Raw genomic sequence first — 11,483 nt, forward strand, 5'->3', positions numbered from 1 at the left:
ATAATCCCATGTTGAAACTGTGGCCCTAAGCTAATGTTTAGTGAGATAGCCAGGCCAGGAAAATATCTCACCAACGAAAATAATAAGTTTGAACATATGTGAAGTGTATTAACACACTGGAGTATGTGGGAAGTGAGACCTGGTATACCATTTATTGTACTAGAATATGTTACACTAGAAGAAGCAGCTTTGTTCTAAGGTAGGTCTGTGGTATCTGGGCTTCAGTGCTTTTATTGGAGTGGTACATCTCCCCAGCCTACTGAGCTGTTATAAAGATCATATGATATAAGTAAAGGTTCTTTGGCAGCTGGTGCACATGAAGGTCATTATGTTTGTGAGTATCTCTGAGCCAGATTTCCAGTGGTTGCTGTTTGCATTATCCCAATAAGATGCAGAGAAAATGATGAACTATTGTCCACAGGAAAGAGAAAAGAAAAACAAAAATCTTCTCAATATAACTGAAACTTTTGTGGATCATAACAGCAGTAGGGGAAATGTTATAGCTCTGGGGAGAGGTGGGTTCTGTTAGGGTGTCTAGACAGCCACTAGCTCTGGGGAAAGGTGGGTTCTGTTAGAGTGTCTAGACAGCCACTAGGATGTCTTTCCTGGAAAAACATCTTTCTTAGTAAACTGCTATAACACCATGGGACATGACAGTTTTCTAAGAGAATCATGGTAGGAAGACCAAAGGAAGCCAAGATAATCTACTTTCATTGTTTATTTGAGAGACCCCAAGAAAATAGGGATCTTTCCCATATTTAAAAAAAAGATCAGTTAATTGAATTTGTCTTAGCTATGTAGCCTTGAATTCACAATTCTACTGCCTCTATCTCTTTAGTTGAGATATCAGATATTCACCTCAATGCCCACCTACCTGCTTTTATTCATTTCCAGATGTTTATGGCCCTTCTCTTCAACCAGCTGGCCATTTTTTTTTTTAATGCATTCCACTTCTCCCCTCTGCCTGCCTGCTGTCTAGTTGGAGCAGAAGGTTCTGCTCACAGATCTCTGCTTTTTATTTCATTTGGCCTCCAAATGATTGGTTACATTTAAGTGTTTTTAATTTTAATGTAATTAAGCTAAACTGTGGCAATAATCAGTGAAAGTGTGTACGTGCTAAGTTTCAGGCCCCAGAAAATATGGTCAAGCTCACTGAGACCAGATGGGAAGACTGAGATTACCAGCAGCTGCCACGTCATTCATGTGGACATGTCTTCAGGAGCTAGCCCTCTTCAGATTGCATGGCTTCTTGGTACCACTGCCCATTACAAAGCCAGAGGGTTTGAAACTGGTGGAAATGGAACCTGGATCAGCCACTTTGGAAACCAGTTCCTCAGAAAACTAAAAATAGAACTACCGTAGGACCCAACTATACTACTCTTTGGCATATAGCCAACGGACTTTAAGTCAACAGTACCACAAAGACAGCTACTCATCCATGTTTATAACATTATGATTTACAAAACTTAGGAAGCAGAAGCAGTCTGGATGTCCATGGATAGTTGAATAGACAGACAAATGTGTTACATACACACAGTGGAGTTTTATTCAGTAATGAAGAAAAATGGATAGAGCCAGAAATCATTGTCTTGAGCCTACATGAACATAGGTCATGTTTCTTTTCCTATTGTTTTAGTCTGAGATGTTAGGGATGCCTCTACATGTGGGAAGCTTGGAGTATTGCCGTTATGTGACTGATGGCCACAAATCTATGGGGGCTGCAGCTAGTGATGGGCTTGGTGCTCAGGAGCAGGTAAGCTCCTACCATCCCTTCCAGCCTTACCTCAACCGAGGATCAGGCTACCTTTCATGGTCCACTTCCCCACACACTTTGTCTGCTGAACTTTATTCTTAGGCATGAGGACTCAGAGGAAGCTTTCTTCTTCCTTGGCAAAATGTCTTGACAAGATTTTAAAATTCAATCTTCCTTTTAGAGACAGAGGGAATGGAACAGTGACCTTACAGTTGGCAAGGGGCAACAGTCTTGGTTTTCTTCTACTTTGAAGAGAAACTTTTCATAATTAAATGATCATGATGGAGTTTTAGAATATTAAATCTGTCTTGGTGAAAATTATCCTCTCTTAACTTGTTTCTGAATTTTTCACTAAGAAACTCAAGTGTCAACAGTGGCATTTGTATATATGAGTTTTTATTAGACAGCTACTTTATTTCAAGTTGTTTAGAAGGACTGCTTATTTCTTTTTTTTTCTTTTTGTAAGTTTTAAGCTTTTTCAAAGTTTCTTCATTTTCTTTTCTTTCACCAAGTTTTTAATTTCTCTTAAGGCAATGCAGTTTCAAAGATGATACTTCTGGAACCTGAGCAGTGGTTTACTGCTATGTTGTAAAATAACGTAGCAAGCTAACATGTCAAATAAGGAATATGATCATCTGATTAGCATACAATGCTCCATACTCATAACTCTCAATGAATCATTTCTAGGGCATTTTTTCACTTTGGCTAATAACAGGAATCTTCAATTATATGGTTTAGAAACACCAAGTTATCTATTCCAAGTAGTCTTCATGGCGACCAGTCACTTGAGACAATCGCTGTGCTACTTTCTTTAGAGAGTTGCAAACAAAGGTGTTCTGGTGATGGATGGATATTTCCTAGGTGATGCCTGGGGAAATGAGACAGTATGGTCCTTGGTTTCTGTGATAGGAGGGCAAGAACCTCCAGCTCCAGGGAACTTGGCTGCATGATTGGACAATGGGAAATTGTCCAGCCTCATCAGAGAAGCTTCATCATTCTCCAGACCCATGCTACGTTCATGCAGGCACGTTTCATGCTAACTTGAGGCACACACCCTAACTGGTGTGAGACAGTCCTAAGGGTCTTCTACAATGCCATCCCTGACAGCTTCTGAAGAGGCTCTTCAGCTGTCATCATAAACTCTGTTGGGCTAAACATATGTTAAAAACATGTGGCGGGACCATCAGGTTTAGAGGCTTCACTGAAACTCGGTATTGTTCCTGGCTCCACTTTCCACTGGACTTGCCAGCAATCTAAATGTGTGGGCTTGGAACGTCTGCAGGCCTAACTGGCTTTGATTTAAGGTTTCTGAGCTCCAGAGGACTCCATCCCTTCTGCCAGGAATCCTCCTCTTTTAACCACTTGGAATATGTCCACGTTCAGAGGCAAAGATGGGCTCTCTCTCTCTCAATTACATACTGTAAATTTATGAAGGGCAGCTTTATTACCTCCTTAGGAGATGGCTGCCGTGGGGGATCTGTGTGGAGAAGCACTTTGGGGATGACACACTGATGTTTTCCTACTGCCCTGTGCTGGTTCTTTCTTAAAAGACACGTTGGGTAACCTCAGTTTTCCTTCTAAGCAGTATAAGAGTTGATTGTGAATAGGTCAATTATGCTGTTAACTTTTGACAGTTTTTCTTAAGGGATCTACCATATTTGTAGGTGCTCTTCAGTTTCCTGCCACTTTCTCTTTAAAAGTTGGTTCTTGGTTTGTCAGGGTAAAAAGCAGTGAGTGAGACACACACTTTGGTTGGCCTCATGAAGTCTCATTAAGGATTCCATAATGGAGCCATAGCACTGACAGAAAGGATGGAGGAGAGGTTTGGAAGGCAGTGGCAGCGTCCCTCTCCAAGTTCTTATGTTTATGTTGTCATATTTATTTTCTTCTTTAATCTGGTAAAATCCCAAGTGGAGAAATTTTGCTGCTGTTGTTTTGGGGTGTTCATTATTTTGTGGAGGCCAGAGATAGACAGTGCTGTGCAGAGATAGACAGTCCAAAGGAAAGCTCCAAGTTCAGACCAGGCTTCTTCAGTATTCGCACTATGGAGGGATGAATCATTTGTGCCGACTGCTCTCTTCTCTATGATTTGAGGCAGGGTCTCTCACTGAGCCAGAAGTTGTCTGACTTCTCTAAACTGGAGGGGTACAGATCCCCAGGGATCTCCCTAAGATGCCTGACTGTTTTCAAAATGGCTTCTGCAGACTTAGTCTAGCTTAGGTCTTCAGACTTGGGCAGCCAATACCTTACTGACTAAGCCCTGAGCCCTGTCCTCAGCTTCTCACTTTCCTCCTGTTTTCAACATAGAGAAAGAGACAATGCTATCATGTCCTAGGGTTTATATTTCTTAAACAATATGAATAGTTTCAAATCTAGGTAGGTCTGACTCTATAGCCAGTGTTCTCCACTGTAATTTATATAGTTCCCAAGATTAGCTCACACCTACTCTTGGAAGTGTAACTGTAAATGTGCTCATTTTGGAGACAATATACTTACCTTGTTACCTTCTGATGAAGATGTTGGCCCAAACTATTAACTACTTAATGAGCAATAAATTGCCAAGGCTTATTTAAAAATCCATCCTCTCCCTATTTGTGCCAAATGTGAGCTGTCCTCTAGTGTCTCTAACTTTGGAGACATTAGAAGACTCAGTACTGCTTGTGGTGTTTGCAGAGTTGCCTTCTAAGCTGATCTGTAAACCATGACATGTTGAGTGTTTCTAGACAGAGTTTCTAGACGGTTACAGGCAAGACAAGGCTTTCCAGATGGAACCTAGATTTGTGTGTTGAGGACTTCTGAAAGAGTTGGCTACATTGGAATGGAGCATGGGACTCTGGATCATAAAAGGAGACAGAATGCAGTGTAGCTAGTAATGTGGGCTACAGAGGCTGCAGATCTTGACTTAGTAGTTCTGTGACTTAAAACATTTGGGTAAATATCCAAGCCTCTGATTCATTATTATCAGGGTGGGTGAAATAATTCCACTCTCTTTCCTGTAGATTCATTGATAATGCACAATACATTTTGTTTTTACTGTGCTAGCAGAGCTGTCTGGCCTATGACAAGGCTTTATAGCTCTGAGGGCAATGGCTAAGGGTTAAGGTGCTGAAAGAACTCAAGACTTTGGTTCTAGTAAATAAACAACTCAGAATATGGGTGCTATCCAACAATGAATGAGCTAAGCAGCTCCAGCACTTCATGGTGTGGGAAGGAGCAGACTGGTCCAGGTATAGGGATGGTAGCCTGTTGTTGATCTGCTGGTGTGCCTACTGGTATTCAGGAAAAGAAACTGTCACGTGACCAAGTTGGAAGAATTGAAAAAAGTATTTCTGAAAATGTAGCTTTTCTTTCTAGGACTTCACTTTTTAATGACTCCTACTGATATATATATATATATATATATATATATATATATATATATATATTTGAATGACAAGTGCAGTTAAAATCAACACACAGATAACTATCTAGTACATATTAAATTTTTGTGAGCAAAATGTCAAATTGAATCAGCATGAACTTCCTTCATCTATCGTCTTTCAGATTTTCATGTTTAGAAATTCCATAGATTCCAGAACTTCTGTTTTAAAATTCAGGAGGAATTTTATAATTTATGGTTGAACACATGAAGATCAAGATAACCTTGTGGCTTGTAATGGCAGTACACAGATAGTCTCTGTAGGTGCAATGGGTTGCATTTGTCTTAAAAAAAGAAAGCAATCAACTTCATTTACACTAGAGACAATTTCAAGGTTCAACTATCATGACATTTTGTGAATAGCCTGTCTCTACATAAACTCAGCCCGACATGCAAGATGAAACCTTTTAGTTTAAATTTATAACCTGAATGGTCTCATAAGGTGAGGAGTTTTTAAATGTCATAAAGTTGTCATAAGCAATATATTTATAGGAGCCACTTTTCACAAAACAGTGCTCTTGTTTATCACTTTTGATGAATAATTTATGTAATTTGGAAGTACTAGGTGCTAATGTCTATGAAAGGTAATAATGATATTTGTTTGAAAGCTACATTTTCCTTCAAGAATAAATTGGTGCTTCTTAATCAGTTGTCTGAATCTACAAAAGCTTTGTAGGTACAAATCAAATTACAAATTAAGTTAGACATGGATTGATTTTGACAATTGTGTTCAAATGAAATAGCCTGGACCCAATAAAACTCTGTCTATTGATTTCCAGCAATGACATTTGGGATAGCCTTGTGGTACTAATGTGATGGTCATGGCCTGGTATTTGTACTCAGCTATGGTAGCAGAGTAAGCTTAAATTGCTAAGATCGGATAAATAGCATTCTTCAGTTGTTCTGGATGGCAGCCTATCTAATGTAATTGCATTTGTCTGCCAGTTTCTGTGTGTTCGAGCAAAGAATGATTTTGATCCATGAATAATTTTGATAGAGAAGTTCAATTCATTTCCTTCTGTAATATACTACAAATTATAAATTCTCATTACAATGGTTCAATCACTCGAGAAAGGAATGCATTTTAAATCAGGTTCCATGCCAAATACCTCATTTATGGAACTACGCTGTTTAAAATTGGACAAATTGATTATTTTACAGAGTATTGAAAATATTAGTTGGAAGCATTAGAGCCATCTTTATTAGCTCTAGGATTCGGTAATACACACACTTGTGTATGAAATATTAAAAGCTTCTAATATTCCATTGTTTAAAGAGGGAGAATTCCCATTTAGTTCATTGTGATGGGTTATTAGGATATGAATTCAGAGACCTGAGCATTGAATTATGACTTTAAACCCCTGAGAATCCTATCAGATGATGTAGGTATACAATAAATATGCCCATTAGATAGTCCAATAGGGTACTGTGGGGTTTAAAGTCGATCATAATGGTGCTTAGTGCCTATATAGCTTCTTTCCTTACATGACTATGAAAAGCTACATGGTCACTCACTAATTGATCACCACAAGCCCTTTATGGTCTAACTAGCTAGTCTTTATTTATTGTTCTTTCAGTATCTGTTCACTTTTCAAGGGATTACCATTTGAATCAATCTGGTAATAAATACATAATACATGCATATGAGTCTGGGTTAAATTATAACTTAGAAAGTCACCGACTGCCACCTTAAAAGATAATTTATTTTTATCAAAAGTTTTGTTTCTCATCCTATGCACTCTTCTCTTCTCTTTAAAACTTTGAGTTATAAAAGTATAACTCTGGTGTAGCTAGATACTTAGTGCCATTATGCAGAACCTTACAGTCGGGATAGGAAGTGAACTTTAAGGCTTTGGATTCTGATTGTGAACACGTGTGCCTCCTGGATTCTCTGAAAGACGGGCACTGGCCAGGGTCAGAAATGTATTTTGTGTAATTTTAAGTGAGTAATCTCTGATGTATATCTTCTAATAAGCTCGAGTAGAGGTTGCTGTAAAAGTTTCAAGGTAACTTTTCAGTTACGGAGAAGCCTAAACATTAAGTCTACTTTTCATACTAGGATAAAATTTCTCCACTCTGACATGATGTTTGGAATTAATGGAATATGTGTTTTCCATTTGTTTGGCACTTATAGTGACTGACATTTCCATATTCTGTGGAAGACATTTCTAATTTCTCCTATCTCAAAGTATTAACATGATTTTCAGAGGTTAAGTGGGTTGTACCAATTAAAGTTTTCTTCCTGGTATTTGTAGTCAATTGAAGATGCAGATCAAAACATTAGTAGATATATTTTTTTCAAGGCTAGGCTTAGAGTTAAGTAGTTTGTATATCCTATGTATTTTTTAATAGTAACCTTATTAGATGTTTTCTTTATTTACAACATCTCCTTTCCCAGGTTCCCCTCCAAAATAAAATAAAATAAAATAAAAAATAAAATAAAATAAAATAATAAAATAAAATAACAAAAACTAAAACAAACCCCTGTTCCCCCCCCTCCCCCTGCTTGCCACCCTACCCTCTTCTGCTTACTATCCCTGGAATTCCCTTACACTGGGGCATAGAACCTTCACAGGGCCAAGGGCCTCTCTTCCCATTGATGATCGACTAGGCTATCTTCTGCTACATATGCTGTGGGATCCATAAGTCCCACCATGTGTACTCTTTGGTTGGTGGTTTAGTCCCTGGGAGCTCTGAGGGTACTAGTTAGTTCATATTGTTGTTTGTCCTAAGGGGCTGCAAACCTCTCAGCTCCATAGGTCCTTTCTCTAGCTCCTTCATTGGGAACCCTGTGCTCAGTCCAATGGATGGCTGTGAGCCTCTACTTCTGTATTAGTCGGGTACTGTCAGAGCCTCTCATTTTGTGTTATTAGAAACATATCCCAGATACCCTTCACTCATCTTATAAAACTATAATGCATTATTACCACACTTGAGACACAGCCCTAGATGTCAGCTGTACATTTCCTGGTTTTGTTTGTATTCTTGGGCATTCTTGGACACTTTACAGCCAGATTCTGGCTTACTATATGTTTAAGATTCACCATGTAGATGAAGCTGGCCTCAAACTTGTGATTTTCCTGCTTCAATAGCTGAAATGCTGGGATTGCAGCATGCACACCATACCTGACTTGTGTATGGAATTTCATCACATGAGTATGTTCATGTTCCCATCATGGTGGTGCATTTGCAGAGTATTCTATTCCTCCTAGGATTCTTAGTGTCAGCATTACCCTACATAGAGAAGGCATCTACTTCCTATTACTCCCTTCCCAACCTCTGCTGGGGACCAATCCTGGAAGCCTTTTGCTAGTTCTTGGCTATTATAATTCTGTCATGCTATAGACAGTATATAAATGGAATCATACCACACACACACACACACACACACACACACACACACACACACACACATTTCAAAAGACTTGTACTAATGGAGATGTGTAGATAAACATGAACAGTGTTGTGTGTATCAACGGTTCATTTTTTTTCTATTGTGAGGAGCTAATGACATCTATGGATCTAGCAGAATCTGTATGCATAACTGTTAGAATGTTGAAAGACACATGGATTGACTTTATAAGACATGACTAATGTTTTTGAAGTTTTTATGTGAACTATCCATATTGTTTATTTATCTGAGATAAAGACTTGATGATCCAATTACATAGTTATGGGGAGATTACATATTTCGTTTTGAAGAAACAACCATCTCTTTTCCAGAGTTTCCTACTAGCCAAGTATAGATTGATTTCTCCATATCCCTGCCAGCATTCACGTCCTGATTGATTTTTTAATTTTAGTCACTTTAACAAGGATATAATGATATTTTAATGTAATTTTAATTTGCATTTCCTTATTTACTAATTATTTTAAAAGTTTCCAATACTAGTCATAGCCTGTATATGTTTTTAGCTGGTGCGATATTTCCCCCACTTCTAAAGGAGTAGTTCTTCTACCTTTGTGTTCTTTGCTTACATGATCCTTGCCTTGGTCGGAATGTGGTTTAGAAAAACTTCTCCCAGGCTACGGCCTGGTTTTTCATTCTTTTAACAGGGGTATTTTTCATCCTTGAAGGTTTGAGGCTAAACCAATCATTATAAAATAATTCTGGATTTTTGTATACAAAGTAAATAAACTTTTATAATACTTTATCTTCCCTAGTAACCATTACTTTACCATTCATAATTTATAGAAGTACTATAAATTACATATTTTAACTTCTATAAAGTTACATATTTTAACTTATTTTACCAAAGTGTAGTCTTCACTGTGGTTATTTCCTACAGAGTGACAATGAGTCCCTGTATATCACAGGCCATTTGATGTTAGTAAACCAAACTGACATGCCACAACGCTTCCTGTTCCTTTCCTGTTGCACAGTAGTTTAGAGTCTAAGTTCGTCCATCTGTCCTAATTTCTTCACATCTTAAGCTTTTTACCCGACACCATCTGTCTTCACTCTAAACCAATCTACATACTGTATAATGATGATTTTACAACCATGGAAGATCATATTTCTCTCCCCCCGCCTCAACCAGAGTATTGTATTCCAGGTAAAGTCCAGTCTAGCAAGTAGGGTACCTAGGACCATCTTGCCTCTTTATGTTATTTATCCAGTGTATACCCTAAACTCTATCCATTTATTTGTCTTGACCCCTTGGACAAGCACTTTGGTGTCACAGTACACATAGGAACAGCATTGTAAGTCACACTGGTGGCACTGTGCATAGCAGCTTATGGCAAGGGTAATTGTTCTATGCTTCCTGGCATCGTCATGCCCTCAGAGATGAGAACTTATTTTCATCATAGCCATAACCTACGTAGGAAACACCTGTGCTTATTGAACTTGGGTTTTTCTCATGGACTTTTCTTTGTAGTTACCTTGCCCTCCACCAATTTCATATGGCTCCCTCTCACCATGTTGCTTCTGTTGTTGGGACCCTTGCCTGTTTGCAAGAGCTGACTTTGATACTACAGCCTCCAAACCTTATCCAACTTCTTTCTGCCCTCCCCACACTATGTTCTTTATACATTTCTTTATAAAATGGTAAATAGGCTTTAACACAGGTTAAACTCAGGTGAGATCTGTCATTCTCTCTCCAATGACTTTCTAAGGCGGGACGAGCCGGAGCACAGGCCTTGCAAGTGGCATTACAGCTGGGACAGGATCCTCTCAACCTCCATCTACACCTAGGAGTGATGGTGGTAGATCTGCAGCCCTCTCTGCTCATTTCTTGCAAGTGGAGAGCCTGCCTTCAGGGAGTGCTTTAACCCAGGCACTTGGATGAGATCCGCCATTTTCTCTCCGGTGACTTTCTAAGGCCGTACCAGCCAGGAGGCACAGGCCTCACAAGTGGCAGGGAAGCCTGGTCAGGATCCTTTCTACCTCAGACCACACTTAGGAGGGACAGCAGATCCACAGCCCTCTCTGCACCTTTCCCACAAGTGGAGATCTTGTCTACAGGGTGTGCTCTGACCCCAGGACTCAGGATGGACAACTGATCCACAGCCATCTATGCCCGGGCTTTACCAGAGGAGAGCTGATCTCCCAGAAGTGCTGACACAGGCTTACAGACCAACAGGAGGAACAAGCTCTAGTCAGAGACAGCAAGAACATCTAACACCAGAGATCAACAGATGGCAAAAGGCAATCACAAGAATCTTAATAACAGAAACCAAGACTACTTGGCTTCATCAGAACCTAGTACTCCCACCACAGCAAGTCCTGGATATCCCAAAACACCGGAGAAGCAAGATTTAGATCTAAAATCATATCTCACGATGGTGCTAGAGGAATTTAAGAAGGACATGAATAACTCCATTAAAGAAATACAGGCGGAGGCGCTCTGACACACCCAGGATCAGAGGTGAGCAGGAACCAACATCTGTCCCAACACTGGGAGTAACTGGGACCAGCAGGACTAAGGCACACAGGAACTCCACCAGTACAGTGACTTGGGTTCCTTCCAGTCTGTCTGGGCTGGAGTCCAGAGAAGACCTTGGGCACAAGCTCTGCAGCCAGTCCCACAACACCCAGAGGAAGCTCCCCTCCCACACACCCAGGATCAGAAGTGAGCAGGAACCAACATCTGTCCCAACACTGGGAGTAACCAGGACCAGCAGGACCAGGCACACAGGAACTCCGCCAGCCCAGTGACTGTGGTTCCTTCCTGTCTGTCTGGGTTAATGTTCTGAGCAGACCTTGGGCATAAGCTCTGCAGCCAGTCTCATAACACACAGGGAAAGTCACACTTCCAGGTGATCTAACAAGCCCAGGATCCCAGGATCCCAGAATCACAGGATCACAGA

The sequence above is a fragment of the Mastomys coucha genome, unplaced genomic scaffold (genome assembly GCF_008632895.1).
Source record: "Mastomys coucha isolate ucsf_1 unplaced genomic scaffold, UCSF_Mcou_1 pScaffold12, whole genome shotgun sequence".
In the NCBI taxonomy this organism is placed as follows: Eukaryota; Metazoa; Chordata; class Mammalia; order Rodentia; family Muridae; genus Mastomys; species Mastomys coucha.